An 18,649-nucleotide genomic window follows, 5' to 3' on the forward strand; every position below is an offset into this window, starting at 1 on the left:
CGACTATAGATAGCTTTGATTTCTTCCTCTGAGAACTGCCTGTTCATATCCTTTGACCATTTATCAATTGACTCCCTTACTTTCTAAGAGGTTTTGGAACTTTCTTTTATTTTATACACTTTTAGTCTATAGTGGATTTAGTAACATATAAGACAGTATTTCAAAAGTAAATGGATTCCTTAAGCTCTTTATATTAATTCTTTTTATTATCTTTCTAGAGGAATATTGGAGATATTCCTCAGGATTTGAACTCTCTCTATCTTTCTTCTGTCTCTCTCTGTCTTTGTCTCCATCTCTCTGTCTGTCTCTGTCTCTCTCTGCCTTTCTCTCTCTCTCTCTCATTCTGTCTGTCTCTCTGTCAATTTTGTTACCTGAAGCTATAGCTAATACCATTTCAAGCTAACATTTATTCTAAAGGAGTGAACATCTCATCTGTTCCTATGCATTAAAATTTCCTTTCATTAGGCAGTACAAGTATATTTCAAGTCAACATAGCTGAAAAAAGGATTTGATGCCCTTATGATCTGAGACAACTACTTTTAAATTGAATTATTATATAGTGGGAACTTTTGCAGGTTTTTTTAAGCTGCCTACCTTCATTATTAACATAAGCTCATTAATTTGTTGATAATAACATTTCAAATGATCAACAGAAAAAGATGAAAGTAGAAAGAAGTTCAAACTTGTAAATTCTCTAAATTGTGGTTTGTTGCCAAAGGAAATAAATGAAACTCTGAAATATTTATTTCCTAAAAGAACATAAAATAAATCAAATAGTAGAACTAATGAAAGTCAGGAAGTAAGCAAAATAAATTCCACACACTTTCAATTTGTTATAGTCCCTTATTTCATGTGTATGGGTGTAGGGACAAGATGTCAGGTCCCTTTACATACAAAAAAAGAAAAGAAAAAGGTGAAAGAGAAGAGTTATCTGGGAAAATGAATTCTCAAAACTCAGAGATAGTAGTGGCCAGAGAAATATCTCCTTCAAGAAAAGGAGAATTTTATATATTAGTGAGTGAATGTGAGGGAGATAGTCCTGAGGGAGGATCACAGGTTTTAGAAGAGGCAGGTGGTTTGTTGAGATTATCTACTACGATACTTATTGTTTCAGGGATGAGGTAACTAAAGCACATGATGAAGAGAAGTTCTTGTGAGAACCACGGAATCAGGGAGCAATGAACACTGTGATGAATCTGTGATCTCATTATTTATGACCCATTCCTACTTTCCTGTATTATTGAATCTTCATTCTGATTCCTTCACAAATTCTCCACAATGACTCACCCAAACTACTAGAAGATTTACTTAAGGTCTTACAATGTCCCTAGGTACTAGTGCAGCACTCAAATTTCTCACTTTGAGTCAGGAAAACTTAATTTTCTGCTTATACTTTCCCTAGATAATTTTCTTTAAAGGCTATCTTTATACGAACCATCTTTGGCATCCCATTTACACCCACTATATGAAACAAATATCTCTCCACTATCCTGTGGGTCATCAACAATTATGATTTCTTAGAAATATTGGTATCCCATATAGTGAAAATAAAACAAGAGTAGACAAACAAAACTGTTGCAACATGATTTTGTTCCAAAGGGAAGCTTGATAGTATTGGAAGTTCTGTGTAATCAGTCAAATGAGAAGCATACCAACATCTTCTTCCTGATCAATTTGGGACAATATTCATTACCTTTCTTCACTATGTTTACCTAACGAAAATATATTGACCAATTAAATTAAATAATTGTCTTTTACTCCCATCATTATACTCTGGGTAGTAGACTTTATATAGTCACTTCCTCCTCCTCTTTGTGGATATTAAGATTTGCTTTTCTTAATGTGACTTTAAGATTTTTTTATAAAGATGCTTCCATGGTTCACAAGCACCGATGGAATTTCTCTTTAGTAATGTCTTCAGACTCAATGTCTATGTGGGAAGTTCAGTCTCATTGCTTTATAACCATGTGATATTAGCCATTATATTGATAATCAGTCATATTCATCTCTGAATAACTTTTGTCAATTTGACACCCAACCCCATCAAAAATAAGATTCATGATGAAATGATGGAAATTCAACACCAATAATATTTTTAAAGTAGCATCATTTATATGTTAGATTAATATTTGGAAAAATGTATGTTGAGTTTAATATATATTTAAAAGAAAAGCAAGTTATATATAATGAAAACTGTAGTGTCTTGTACAAATGATATCTTTGGAATTCAAAATTACACACACACCACACACACACACACACACACACACATCTATAGATATCAATATAGGCAATTTGCTAGGTGCTCCCTCTTTACCCCTTCAGTGAATCTCAAGATTCCTTTACATATTTTTCCTGTTTTTTTCCTCCTCATTTAATACAGTCTCTGAGGATGAGGTGGTCCTCCTTATCAAGGCCAAACTTTCTACATAGACCCTTGATCCAGTACTCTCCCATCTTTGCCAGAAAATTGTCCCCACAATCAAACCCCTCACTCTCAAATCATTTCTCTGTATTTCCTACCTACTCCCCTGCCATCTACAAACATGCTAGACATTACAATTCATATGTATAGTACATATATGTAATACATATTATATTATTACATATATAATACTATATATTACAATTTATATATATAGCTATTATGGTATATATCATTTTTATTGTTATGTTTGGGTTTTACATTAAAGACATTTACAATATACTTCTACTTACTTAGAGGTCTCTTGTAACAAAGTAAAGCAGTTAAATAGATCCAGTAATGCAGTGATCTTTTCTGAAAACACATGAGAATTTTTACCTCTGTAATTTGTCCTCAATATAAAAAATAAAAATCAATTTTATTTCACTAATTCTTCTAATTCTTAAAAAATAAAAGCAAAATGAACTTAGTAAAATGTTCATTTTCTGTATTAATTTTCTCTGATATGGGCTTCATTTCCAAGATATAAAATGAACTGATTCAAATTTATAAGGAAATGTCATTACCCAATTGAAAATCGGTTTAAGAATATGAGAAGCAGTCTATCTAGGGTCATGTAAAAATGCTCCAAAGTGCTGTTAATAATGGAAATACAAAATAAGCAATTCTGAGAGTTCATGTCACATGCTATGGAGTGTAAAAGATGATAATAAAGAGTAAAATGATTAATGTTGGTAGGATTGTGTGGAAAGTAACACATTGATATACTCTTGGTATACCTTTGAATGGGTATAACTCTTCTGGAAAGTAATTTGAAATTGTATACCAAAAGTGATGAAGCAGCACATGCCCTTTGAGACAGCCATTCAACTACTAGATCTATTTCCAAAATAGATCAAGGAAAGAAGAAAAGGTCCTTTATGTAAAAGGATATTTATAGTAGCTTCTTTTGTGGTGGTGGGAAAAAAACAAAAACAAAAATGGAAACTAAGAATATATTCAGTAATTGAGGTATGGTTAAATAGGTAATAATATGTAAATGTGATTCAATTCTATTGTGCTGGAAGAAATGAAGAAATAGATTATTTTTAAAAAGACATACAAACTGATACAGAGTGAGGGAAGTAGAAGTGGAAGAAATATTTATAATATAGCATCAATATTATAAAACCACCAATATTGAGGAATTATATAAACTGATAAAAAAAATTTGTTGTTCACTTGTTTCTATCAGGTCCAGCTCTTTGTGACTCCATTTGGGGTTTTCTCAGCAAAGATAATGGAAGAGTTGACATTTCCTTCTCCAGCTCATTTTACAGATGAGGAAACTGAGACAAACAGAATTAAACGACTTGTCCAGGATCAGACAGCCAGTAATTGTCTGAGGCCAGATTTGAACTCTCAATGATAAGTCATCTTGATTCCAGGTCTGTCCGCTGTGACATCTGAACAGGAATTAAATGAGTAGAATCAGTCAATTCAGTTTACTCAATCTAAAATTAAAAGTGCTTGAAGTTCTTGACAAAACTTAAGGCACTAAGTATTACTACTACTTCTACTATTACTACTACTACTACTACTACTAGTACTACTACTACTACTACTACTACTACTACTACTACTCGTACTACTACTACTACTACTACTATTGTTGCTACTGGTGCTACAATTATAAGAGCCCTTTGGGTTCAAACTACTGATTGGAAGGGTCCAATTTTTTAATTTAAAATGTTTCTTTTTGAATTCACTTCTTTCCAAAATTAATGATTCCTTTTAAATTTTAAATCCTGTTCTGGTGCTTACATAACTATATGACCTTTGGTAAAGCACTTTACTTTTTTAGAATATGAGTTTCCTCATCTATAAAATGAAATGATGGAAAGAGATGACCTCTGAACTCTCATCTTTAATACTACAAACAAGGCACTAATTAGTCTCTGGACGTAAATCTGCAGCTATTATGTGCTTATTACTCCTTTCCTACCTACCCTAAGACCTACTCCTATATTGGACTCCCCCCAACAAATTGTCATTTAAATTCTGACAGCATTCTAATTATTAAGATTTTCCCCCCTTATGTACTGTTAAAATGTATCGCCTTATAATTTCTACACCTTGTTCATAGACATGTTTATTAAGTTCAAATAGCATTAAAAACTAGTTCTTCTACATGACAACATTCTTCGTGTTGAAACCACGACCAATGACAAGTGATTATCCTGATGAGAAGTGGTTATCCTGAAGAAAAGTCTACTCTTTTCTAGATTAAATAGCTTCGGTTGCTTCAAACCATTCTCAGAGATTTGGAGTTATTTCTCTTTTCTGTCTGCCTTTTTCTTGACATGCTCCAATTTGTGGAAATCTTTTCTAAAGTGTGTCACTCATAACCTGACATCTCCCTCTACCATCTCCACTCTTCAATTTTCCTTGGTCTTGCCCTGTCAACTCTCATTTTATCTACTGTCTACAAATATAACCATAAGTCCTCCAACTTCAAAGAATCTCTCACTTGATCTATGTATCTTCACTAGCTACTGTCCCATATTTCTTCTCCTTTCTGGGACTAAACTTCTTGAGAAGGTCATTTATGTTTGATAGGTTCCTTTCAATTTCTTTTTTACTCCCTACATTCTAGTTTCCAATTCTATCATTCACATAAAACTCCAAGGTTCTCAAAAGAACTTTAATTGCTTTTCTTAATCCTCATTGTTATTTGCTATATGTATCCTCAATCTCTTCTCTAGATTTTTGTTTCACTGCATTCTATTTGATCTTCTACCTATCTGACATCTCTTTCTCAGTTTTCTGGATCTTCATACAAGTCAGGCATGTTAACAATGGGTGTCTCACAAGGTGTCATCCTGAGCCTTTTTGTTTGTTTGTTTCATCAACTTCTGTGGATTCAATAAAAGTCTCTATACTCATAATTTATGCATTCCTAATCTTTCTCCCAAATCTTTAGGCTTATATTTCCACCTGCCTATTTGAAAAATCAATGTGGATTCCACAGATATCTTGAACTCAGTGAATCCCAAACTGAACACATTAATTTTTCCCCAAAACTTTCCCCAGTTCTGGACTTTTGTATTACTATTAAAAGCATTACTATCCTCCATGTCACCCAGGCTCTCAACCTGTGTCATTCATGACTGTATTCTCTCTCTTATTATGAATCTGTTGCCAAATTCTCTCAATTTTATCTTCATGGCAACTCTTTGATTACTTCAATCTCTTCTCTGATATCACTACCGTCATGATGTAGGCCCTCATCACCTGAAGCCTGAACCATTGTAATAGTCTGCTGGTTGGTCTACCCTCCTCAAGTCTCTCCCCACTACAATCCACCCTCTACTCAACTGCAAAAGGACTTTTCTTAAAGCACAATGTTGACCATGTCATTTCCCTAACTCAGTTAAATCCAGTGGCTTTCTCATCTCATTCATTAGATGAGGAGTACAAAACCTTCCTAATCTCAGTTAATTAAAAAATTAAAAATTAAAAAATCAATTTAAAAAAGTGGTTTATTTTTTCCATAGCATTTTTCAGAAGTTTTAGTTCATACTGTGCTTTAGTGTTCCTTCTAGCCTTCTTCTATGAACCTTTCACTCATTTGTAATTGCCCTGAGTTAACTGCCATTGTTTTTTTATCTCTTCTCCATTCATCAATTCTGTCTTGTTGGCCAGAATTTTTTTTTCTGGGATATTAATTCCTTCTATACTTTATCTGCCTTTGAAAAGTGAATTCATTAATAAGCAAATCAATTATGTATAAACTACTATGCATTTTATAGAGGAATGTATTGGCTATCTAGGCATGAACTGCAGGTAGCTTTAACAGACTTCAAAGATCCCATTGTTAAATTTTCATTGTAAGCATTTATACTTTGGAAATCAGCAAATGCTGCAAATCAAAATCTACAACAGTGGTATCATACTAAAATAGAAAAGGGGACTACTAATCTCTACATAAGAATCTCTGTGGGACACATAATGACTTAGTTTGAAAATGTAATATTGTCTATGTTTATTTTATTTTTATTTTAAAATATGTCTAGTTATATTATTATATAGTTCCAGGAGCAATCGGAAGTGTTTGGGATTGCGTGCTGCCTACACTGTAGTCAAATGCTTAACATCTCTAGTCTAGTCTTAAGAAAGTAATGGAAAAGATATTAACAATGTAGATTAGATTTAAAAGTGTGCCTTAATGTAAATTGTTGGATTTTTTTTTTAAAGAGAACTATTTGTTTTTTGTTTGTTTGTTTTTGCCAACACATACCTGGATATATACATCAGATTATTGTGACACTCTATTTTCTTTTATTCTGCCTATCTGACATCTCTTTCTCAGTCTTCTTTTCTGGATCTTCATTCAAGTCAGGCACATTAGCAATGGGTATCCCATAAGATGCTATCCTGGACCATTTTCTTGATGTCATTATTTCCTATGGATTCAAATATTATCTTTATACTCATGATTTAAGATTTGCTTATATATTTTGAATCTTTCTTCCAAATCTTCAGGCTCACATTTCCAACTGCCTATTAGAAAAATCAAAGTGGATTTTCTATAGGGATCTAGGTGACAGAGTAGATATAACAATGGCCTCTTGACAGGAAAACCTGAGTTCAAGTCTTGCTTCAGACTCTAAGTTGTGCTACCTGGGTAAGTCATATACCTCTCCCAAGGTCATTTTTTAATTTTCAAAATGAGGATAATAATAGCACATAACTCAAGGGGTTGTCAAGAGGATCAAATGAGATTACATAAATTAAACACTTTGTAACATTTAAAATGATAATCAAAATGTTAGTGTTTATTATGAATAAAATTAGATAGTATCTTATGTGGTCTTTTGTGGTTTAATTCTTCAACCTCAATACTTATATAATTCTGTGCCCTCATTTACATGGGTATTTCTTTCAATTGTAGAACGTGATAAAAACACCAACTATATTCTGAAGTCCTTTTGCTTCCTGTCTAGAACATCTTAAAATTTATTCATCTTTTACATCAGTTTCTTTCCATAAATGTCCTATATTTCCATGAGGGTAGCATGTAATCAGGATTGACAAATCTCAGGAGGTATTCTGTCACATCTCAAATGCACAGGCCAGAGAAGCAGCCCACCTCCCAATTGTAAATGTCAAATTGACATATGGCCAATTTCAGATTTCTCAGCAGAAAGAAGCCTACCACAATGGCATGACTCTTCTTCCTAGTCACAGGAGCAGGTGCCATTAGTCTCAACAATATCTACAAATCCCACTAATCCTTTAGAACATGAGAATGTATTTCTATCTAAGAAAAAGTTTAGACTTAGCTTCTAAAAAACCAGATTAAAAAATGTATCTGTCCATCAATTACTCAATAAAAAGGCATATAATCAGATAGTTCCATATCATATATTTATATGTGGTTTTGGAGGAAAAAACCCTTAGGATTATTTGCTGTACTCAAAAGTAGGTTTTTGTTTTCTTTTTTTACTTGATTAAAAAAATGTGGCAACATTCTTCCTTCCTTTCCATCGCTAGTAGCAGAATATAGCTTTTTCTACATGAACCAGTAAGAAATAGGCACTTACTTTGAAGAGAGTCAGCTTAATATCAAGTGAAAAAACTGAATCTGAAGACAGATGACTTAATTTTAAATTGTGACTCTGGCATACACTTTCTGTTTCATCTTGGAAAAGTCACATGACCTATGTGGTCCACAGTTCTTCATTTCTAAAATAAAGAAGTTGGGTTTAATGGCAAATAAAGTCTCTCCCAGCTCTGATTTTTATGATCTTATAGGCTTATGAAACAATGAATGAAATCACAATTTCCCTTGGTTAGAGTGCTGTTTAAATGACAATGTAGTCATAAATAGATTTCTGTTTTCTTTACCTTTGCAGGGTTAGGTGTTTAGGGAAGCAATCACTATATATCACATCTTGGTATTTTGCTTTTCTTTTTCTTTTCAAAATTTTCATTTCCTTGTTCCTAAATATTTTTTTGTTCTTTCAACAGTTATTTTATTCTCTGTTTTTCTAAAATATTAAGTGTTTATTTTTCTGAGTGTCTTTATCCCCCTTCAGAGGTGTTGGGAAAGAAAAACAACAGTCTAACAAACATAAATAGCAACCAAGCAAACAAATTTCCACTTAAGCAATGTTCAAAAATATGTGTCATTGTACAATTTCAGTCCTTGCCTTTCTGTCAGGAAGTAGTTTTTTTTCATTATCAAGACTCTTGAATGATGATTGGTCATTGTGTTTATTAGCGCTCTTGTCTCATAATCAAAGTTGTTCTCCTGGTTCTTCTAATATTAGTCTTTACCAGTGCAGATGAGTCTTCTCAGGATTCTCAGAAACTGTCTCCTCTTTTCTTATGATGCCACAGTGTGACTGGAAGCAAAATAGGATGTTTTGCTGTTTTTGTTTTAGTGTAATCAAGGGCCTCTGATTGAATAATGTAATTAAAGAACCTCTTCTTTAATTAACAACCCTGGGAACATCTGTAGAAAGACACACACCTATTGTTAAGTTTCTAATGAGGCATTGGTTGTCAAGGGTTGCGATGCCCTCTGGCTCTAAAAAATATATAAATACTCTGAGGTTTTACTTTGGGGCTTACTGACTGGACAGTAAGAGACTCTGGGAAGCTGCTAAGGAACCCCAGCCCTCCTCTGCTTTGAAAACTCAGATGTTGGTGTTTCCTTCTCTGGTTACTACGATCAGACAGGTGAACCTTCCCGTTGATCTATGATGTATGGATTGTTTATGTCAGATACGTGGAATCATTTCTGTCAATCTAGATGTCTCTGTGTTTTCTCTAAGGTTCACTTTTTCCCCTGAACTAAGTGAATGATACATGTGCTTGATTAAAGTGATCATTGACCCCTCAAAAGTTGCCTTTCCTTTAAGAAAAGCAGATCTAAGAGCCTGTGAGAGCAGCCCCTCCTGTATGTGTCAGGGCACTTGCTTTTATACACATCACCCCCTTAATTTCATATGCATTATTATTAATCCATTTCACAAATGATGGGCCCTCCCTCAGGTATTTGCAAAACAAACTAATAAAAAATAAACGACCGTTGCATACATATTTGAATGTGTTGGTCTTTGCATAGTTATTGACCTTCATTTACTTGCTTTAAATTACAAAACATTGTCAATATTTTTGTGCTACAGGGTCCTATAATTTGTCCTTTTCTGGAGATCTCCCTATTACCAAAAAAAAAGTTTAAATTTAGAAAATTTAACAATTAGTCCATGAATCTACAATAGAGATTGAGACTTTTAAAGTTTTGTTTGAGAAATATTATTCTATAATGTCATACAATTTAGCCAGAAAGTGGGCTGTGCTGAAAGATCATCACCCAGATCAGCTTTATTAATTTCTACATTGCTTTAAATACCTATTACTGGTTTCCACAAATATATCAATCTCATTCACCTCCATTTTTGCCCCTTCTCATTTTTCTAGCTTCTTTGCCATAATAATTCTTAAATATTCTCTATGTTTTGCATATGTGTGTATGTGTATTTGCACGTGTGGAATAGTCAAACATGTTAGAGGGTAAGAAGAGGTCTTAAACTCACAGAGGATTCTGGGAAGATGACAGAGTTGGTCAGAAAATTCTAAACTCTCAAGACTTTTCCCCACAAAAGCCTTAATATAGTACCTTAAGGTAAATAAAGTAGGGGTGGAGATAAACAAGGATAAGGGCACAACAGGGGTCTTCCTGGGATAATTCAAAAAGACCAGAAGAAACATCATAGGAAGAGGTTTGGTCTCTGTGAGGAGCAAATACCTCCAGGTTATATTGCTTTTTAACAACCTTTCAAGTCCCTTAAACAACAAGTGTCAATTTCTGGGGTTATTTGATTTGGGAGGATCTCCCCAGCAACCAGAACTTTTATCTGGTGATAGTGGGGGAAGTTGGACATTTGAGCCTGGGAAGATTGAAGGAACCTCTGCTCATAAGGAACACTGGACCCAGCTGTGCTCTGGAGAAGGATCCAGCACATGCCTGGTAAATGCACAAGAAGTGAGGCAGAAAGCCTCTGGCTGCGGGCACTTTCAGGAGGTTGGAAATTTAGCTTTGTTTCCAAGCTAGAGGGGAGAACTGAAGATCTGGGGCAAGAGGCACCATTTCCCATACTCCAGGGCAGGAGATGATTACAAAAATTAGCTATTACAACACACACACACACACACACACACACACACACACACACACACACATACACAAAATGCAGGGGCAAAAGAGAAAGAATTCAGCCATAGAAAGCTATTGTGGGAATAGAGAAGACCAAGAATAATGTCAAATTGTCACCTGCCTAAAAAGAATTTACAGAAAATATTAAAAAAGATTTTAAAATCCAAATGACAGAGCTGGAGGAAAAACTAAAAATAAATTAAGAATAATCCAAGAAAAATAGGAAGGTTATAAAAGGAAAGTAAGCCAATTACAAAGGAGATGCAGAATCTTAAGGAAGTAAATGACACCTTGAAAATTAGAATTGGGCAAAATGAGGCCAGTGAAATTATACGAGATCAAGAAATAATTAAACAAAATATAAATAATGAAAATATAGAAGAGAAAGTGAAACATAAGCAAAATAACAGATTTGGAGAATGGATCAAGAAGAGAAAATATAAAAATAATCAAACTGAAAGTTATGATTAAAAAGAGTCTTGATGCAATAATAAAAGAAATAATTAAAGAAAACTGTCCTGAAGCATTAGAACAAGGGAGGGTGGCAGTGGGGGAAGTAGAACTAGAAAAAAATCCACCAATCACCACTTAAAAGAGATCCTATGAGGAAAAGTCATAGGAATGTCATAGTCAAATTCTGAACCCCCCAGCTCAATGATAAAATATTAAAAACATCAAAATTACAACAATTTAAATATGATGGAGCCACAATTTGAATCACATACCTAGCAACAAAGACATTGAAAGACCACAAGTTTTAGAACACAATATATCAAAAAGCAAAAGGACTGGTGCTCTAGCTGAAAATATCATAGCCTGCAAACTTAAGTATTATCCAGAATGCTAAAAAATGGACATTTGATAAACTCTCAGACTTTCAAGACTTTGTTAAAAAAAATCCTGAGCTTAATAGAAGATTCAACATACAAGAACCAAGAGAAATATAAGATATATACCAATGACTGATTATAATGGATTTATAAGGTCAGTCTGTTTACCTTTTATATATGTAAAATGTATGTCTAGTATTCTTACTAATAATTGAGTAGCTCATAAAAGAACCTGGGGTAAACCTGACCTTGATATCAATTTCACAAGTAAAACCATTTAAAAATAGTTTAAAAAGAGTAATTATTTTATATAAATGTGGTATAAGAGGTGCCAGGCCTAGAGGCCTGAGGGCTACCCGAGTCTTACCTTACCTCTATCGCAGGTCTTCGGCTGGCCAAACCGGATAAACGTATGAGAGAAGAGACTTTCCGGAGTCGAACAAGGGTTAAGCTTTATTCAGGGTCTCGGTTACATGTGCAGGGGGAATTCTTCCTTAGGAGGGAGAGAGAAAATCTCCCAAGGAGGCAAAGATCTTACGGTAAGAGATTGGAAGCAGAAGTGTAAGTGGGGAGAGAGGGGGAGGGGAGAGCGAAGAGAGGAAAAACGGAGCCCTCTGTCCTGTAAAGGCCCCTCCCGAGCTAAGAGCGCCTTCAGGCTTTCCTGACCATAATTAAGCTCTCTGGCCACATAGTTTGCACCTGAATACCGTGCCTGTTAGATAACAATAGGTGTGCCCAGATCCGGGACAGTCTAGAGGGGGATGTTCCTCCCATCACGTTTCTCACGGGAAGAGGTGGAAATACACGAGATTGCTCGGTCTCACTCCTCGATTCCCTGGTGTTTTATGGGGGGCCTCATGAGAACTCTAAGATTTAGAAGTTCCCACCTTTACCCGCCCGAGACTGTCCACATGGAATTGAGCTTCCATCCCCAGCAAAGAGGTAGAATTGATGTAGAAGAATTAGATGGAGGAGGAGGGCTAGTAGTTCTGATAACTTACTTTCATTGGAAATGGGTTTAAGAGGGAACTATATATATATATATATATATATATATATATATATATATATATATATATATATATATATATGTATGTATGTATGTATATATACGTATATATGTATACATATATACATAATGTATACATATATATGTACGTATATATGTGTGTGTGTGTGTGTGTGTGTGTGTGTGTGTGTGTGTGTGTGTGTGTGTGTGTGTGTGTGTATATATATATATATATATATATATATACATATATTTAGAAGCGTAGAAAATCTTCCAAGTTCAGAAGAAATAAAATGGTAAGGGCATAGGGAGGGGGAAGAAGTCAAGCAAGGGATCTTTATGGGGGATGAGGGAATGGGTAAAAGTGGGGGATAGAAGGGTGTTTACATTTATGTGAATGGGAGGATAGGGAAGGGATCCTTGGACGGGAGTAGGCAAGTAATAAAAGGGCAAGGTAGTAGGTTGTGTTCGTCCTTTGTTCTATAGATATAGAACATCCTATAGATATATATGTCCTATAGACATCTCACTCCTAGGACCATTCCAATAACCCACTGGTTGGTTTCTCTGCCTCAGAACTCTTCCTACCCAGTCCATCTTCTATTCAGCCAACAGTGTAATTTTTCTAAAGTGCAGGTTTAACCATGTGAATTGATAATTCATTTCTGTTTGTTGTTAATATAATTTTACTTCTCAATGGGAAGATCTTTCCCATCCATTAATAAACCTATGTATCCTGCTTAAATCACCTGGGTTTGGGATCTCAAAGCATAATATTTCTATTTGTTCCAGGATCAATGGCCATTTAGATTTTAAGGCCAAGGATCCTGGAAAGGCAAAGTGTAATGCCAAGCAAAGTAGGATCTTTAGCTGTTTTTGTTTTAGTATAATTAAGTGCTTCTGATTAAATCTTGCCTTTGATTGAATTAATCAAGAGTCTTTAACTAGAAACAGTGTATATATTCATATTGTTAATTATTTTAAGGTGATTAAAGAAGATCTTTCCTCCTATTAATGGGTCTACACATTAAGGGGTGTTTGATTAGGTAAGATTTGTAGGAAGGCCTATACCTTTTGTTAATGAGGTACTGCTTTTCAAGAGTTGTGATGCCCTCTGACTGAGAAGTATATAAGTATTCAGAGGTGAGGTTTTATTTTGGGGCTTATTAGTTGGAAATATTTGTTTGACCAGATGACACTCTGAGTAGCCATTAAAGAACTCCTTCCCCTCCTCCTCCCCTCCCCGCTCCCTCCCACCCCCTGATTTAAAAACCAGGATCCTGGTGCTTGAATGGTCAGACAATTATCTGTCTGTTGATCTGTCAGACAGCTGGGAAGCCCTGTCTGTTGATCTTGATTACTCTGAAATATTCTCTGAAGTTCAGGGCCCTGACTTTTTCCCTTAAACTAACTGAATGATACATGTTCTTGATTCAAGTGATTATTGAACCCTCAAAAGTTGCTTTCTTTTTTAAAAATTCAGATCTAAGAACCTGTGATAGTAGGCCCTCTTGTGTGTATCGAGTCCTTGCCTTTATGCCATGTATCCTTGCTCTGTCAACTATAATGCCTCTTCATCATCAAAAGTTTCAAATATAAAATCCTTCATTTGATATTCAAACTTCACTTTTGTAGTCTTTTTACACCTTACACTCTCCCAAACTTCTATGTACTCTTATTCTAATAATAGTGGCCTCCTTACTCTCATATCTTGGTTTTGGGACTTTTCACTGGATGTCCATTATAGTTGGCATGCTCTATTTCATGGTAACGGAGGGGAACTAGTACTATCCTAGACATGAGAAGACCTGAGTTCTTTGTTTGACATTGCTATTTTATAATATGTATCCTTGACACTTTACTTTTATTTGCTATTATTGATAGGCAAGGGAAATCCTTTTTTCAGTTATTTCTAAATGTTAAAATTTTAACCCTTATTTAAAGTCCACCTCTAATGCCTTATCATGGTATACAACTGACCCTGAACTCTTGGAGTCTGTGACAGAAGAGTTACAGTCCTGACATACCCTAATAGAATCCAGGAAAAACTTGGAGGATGGACATCCCAATGGGTTCTTTCTCATAGAGATAATAGCATGCCTAGCTTTGGAGAGAAATTTAATTGGTAGTCTTGTCTAGCAAACAATGACTGATTTGGACCAAAGCATCTCTTGAAGATTTTCTGCTAAGATATGGAGGTTCATTGATCAGCATCAGGGAAGAAAATATCAGTCCTAATAAAATCATATAACATTGATCTATATATAGGTCAGTATTGAATATAGATAAAAATGGAAAAAATTTTTAAATGGATTTGTCTATAGTTTCTCTTAAACTGAGCAAGGTTGTCTAGAGATGTGTAGACTGTAAGGAGTTAACTCCTCTTCTTAATGTTTTGCCTCCATGTCTCCTCAGATTTCACAGCTGGGAATATATAATTGCTCTCATTTGAAAGAGTCCTTCCTTTTTGAGTTTCATGTTATGAAAGAAGATTGAACTGGTGGGGGGAGAGAGAGTCATCCAGCCAAAGTTAGAAACTACTTGGGATTTGTGGAATCTATGTTTAGTTCAAACTCTCTGAGATTTTAGATTGGAAATATTTTTTAATAAGTTCCTTTAAAAAGATTTAATTTTTGTTTCAAAATTAAATTTCTAAATCAAAAATTCTCAGAGTTGGAAGAATCCTCATAAGCAATATGTTCTAACACATACTTGAAAAAAAATTCCTTTACAACAACCCCATCAAGTGGTCAACAAAACATATATGTACATAAGTATAAGTTTGTATAATTTCACATATATGAAAAATAAGTATGCATATGCATGTGCATATATATGTATAATATTCATACATATCTTTGCATAGTGTTGTGGGAATATATATAGTACACAGAGCTATGATTTGTCATTGATAGGTCACTAACCATGAAGGTGCTGTATCACTGCCCATCATTCCCTTCTCTGCCACTTAAAATTTTATAGAGTTGTCTGTGAACTGAGAGTTTTGCTGACTTACATTTATCCAACAAAAATATTTCAGAAATAAGAGCTGAACTCAGATCTTTCTGACTTCAGGACCAGCTATTTCTTCCTTAGTCTTTATCATCAATTTTTAATTTAATATTTACATAAAAGAAAATATAGCAGTGTGACAAAGGCAGTGTGAAGTAGTGGAAAGAATAAAAATGGTGGAGTCCCACCCTTCTACATACTAGGTCTAGGATACTTGAAAAGTCATTTCAGTCCTCTGACCTTTTGTTTTCTAATGTATATTAAGTAGTTGCATTTTATGATATTAGTATCTCTTTCAGCACTGACTTTCTGAGTTGAATATGTTGGCTATACTTGATAGTAGAGTGTATGTCATTTCGATATTTTTTATTTAATATTTCTGCTTCCCTTTTTTGAGTGCTGCATATTGAGAATACTTTCCAGCAGGACACCTACAGTTACTAGTGTATATCCTACAGACAAAGGTCTTTGTAATTCTGCTGAAGGTTGGAGGAATAAGGGAAGGGGAGAGACCAATCATTTATTAAGCTGCTATGTGCCAACCACTGTAGTAAGAGCTCTACAAATATTATCTCATTTAATCTTCACAACAACATAGGGAACTAAGTACTCTTACTATACCCATTATATAATTGAGGAAATGTATTCAGAAACAAGTTAAATGACTTACTCTGGGTTGCTTAAACAGGAAGGTGAAGCCTGTATTAGAACTCAAATGAAGTCTTCCTAATGTCAATCCAAGTGCTCTAGTGACCGAACTACCAAATTGTCAATTTATAACCTTTCAAAATGAATACTATGATATGGAATTATTTACCAGGAGGAATGGTATTTGATCAATTTTAGAAACAAAATCATGGAATGAATATGCTGAATCTCTTGGCAATTGAGCATGTAACTTACAATCCTTTAGTATTATAGGCACCTATTAGGTGGTTTCCAGATTTCATTTATTTGATTTTAAATAAAGATATGTTTAGTAAGAAGTGGCATAACCAGGTGTCATAATGGATAGGCTTTTCTTCCTGAGTTCAAATCTGGCCTCAGACACTTAGTAGTTGTGCAACTGTGGGCAACTCACTTAGCCATGTTTGCCTTAGTTTCTTCACTTGCAAAATGAATGAAACTATCCCAGTATCTTTACCAAGAAAACCCTAAAATGGGGTCATGAAAAGTCAGATATGACTGAAATGACTGAACAACAGCAAAATGTTTGGTGGTGGACTATAATATGCATACAATGTGTTGGTTATACATACATATTTAAACCTTAAAATGTTAGGCATGTTACCTTATGATGGGCAGAAAGAATAGCAGAAGAGAATAGTATAGTGTGAATAGATGTGAATAAAGGCAAAGCAAATTCTGTTAACTAGATTGTCTTTGGAAAGACTAACTAGTCTTTGGAATTATTTGAAACATACAGTCAAGGTATCTCAGGTAGTTTCCTATGGGAGATGCAGGATAACTTAATAGGAAGTGTGCCTCAACTAGAATCAGAAAGACATAAAATTCAAAATTATCTCTGACATTGATTCTCTTTGCAGCTATGGTCAAGCCAGTTAATGTTAACATTTCTGAAATGAGCAAAAATTCTTAGTGTCTAGAGTGAGGACCCATAAAGACACACATAAAACAATATATAAAAGGTAAGCTTTATTTTTCTCATAAATTTCTGGCCAAGAACTATATGCCATCAATAGCTTAGGTTGCAGAGAAATAGTTATGTCCTTGGTCAGTGGTAATCAAGAGATAGGCTAAGCCAGAATAAGCATTTCCCCCCTCATGAATGCATAGCCAATCTTAATTTTTTCAATATATTTATTTGAAGATAATTCTTACTCTAACTATTCTTCATAATTTCCTGTTTGAAATGTGTTCCAGCCTACTCACAGCTATAATGTTCTTTCCATTGCCTTCCTGATGGTAAAAATTTTGAGCTCCTTGGTGGGTGGAGGGGAGGGTAGAAGCTAGATATTTTGGTGGAATTCTAGTTCAATCTGAGTTAATAATTTGCAATGGGAAAGTAAAAATAAGAACAAACAACAATTAAAAAACCTTAATAGTGTCCTAGGCTGCATTCAGACTGGTCTAGTTTCTAAACTGAGGTCAGCATTTTCCACTACTCTGCTTTGGTCAGAATATAGACATTGGAGGCAAAATAGAGCTAACCAAGTTATTGGAAGGAATGGACACACATATAAAAAAACCCAAGGATAAATTCCATAAAATATGATGTTTATGTGCTGCATCAGAAGTAGAGTTTCTGATCACTAGAGGTTTTCAGGAAGTGGCTTGAAGATCATTTGTATAAATTATTGTAAAGGACTTTGCTATATAACCACTAGAGAGGCTAAGTGATCCTTGAGGTTCCTTCTGTTTTTAAGATATGATTATTATTTCCATATGCACTATGTGAAAAAAAATCATAACATAATCTATTGGATATAAACCATCATAGGCTTCATAGGCTTATAGATCCATCTTCTTCACCACCCTATACTTATTTTACAAATGAAGAATATGAAGTTTAGCAAAATTAAATGATTTGTCAAGGCATTAAGATTCAATCCAGTTCTTCTTTCTCAAAAATCTAGTACTCCTTCCTCCCCCCTCTTCAATAAATTGCTATTTCTCTGTGAAATACGAAAAAAAATCCCCATGTCTTTGGTATGGGTGTTTGTAAAACAAGGCAGAAGTCAAGGCATTTTCTTAAACCCTTTCCTCCATTTTGCTCGAATTGTACTATGCTAGTTCCGACAAAGTTTCTGAACTATGTTAGCTTCTTAAGACTTCAGGATTGGATTCAGTGAGTTCACTTTCAGAAACCTGTATCTAGAGTAGTTAATGAGGTCAAAAATTAAAGTGGAAGGGGCACTTATGTAGTTTTATAATTTTTGCAATATTTACATATTTTTATTCTTTTATTGTCTAGAATAGATGGACCTGAGAGCATAGCAGTGTTAACTATATTCAAAAGAAAATATTGGTATGGTTTCCAAAAAATATTTTATTTCAAACTCCTAAATTATTATATTTTTTCCCTCTTCCAAACAGGAATTATGAAGAATTAAAGAGTATCCATCTTTTCTTGAGGAAAAATAAATAGCTGCCTCAAATTCTTTTTATTTTGGATAACTTTATGCCACATTAGAGAGGATAAATTT

The sequence above is a fragment of the Notamacropus eugenii genome, chromosome 2 (genome assembly GCF_028372415.1).
Source record: "Notamacropus eugenii isolate mMacEug1 chromosome 2, mMacEug1.pri_v2, whole genome shotgun sequence".
NCBI classification, from domain to species: Eukaryota; Metazoa; Chordata; class Mammalia; order Diprotodontia; family Macropodidae; genus Notamacropus; species Notamacropus eugenii.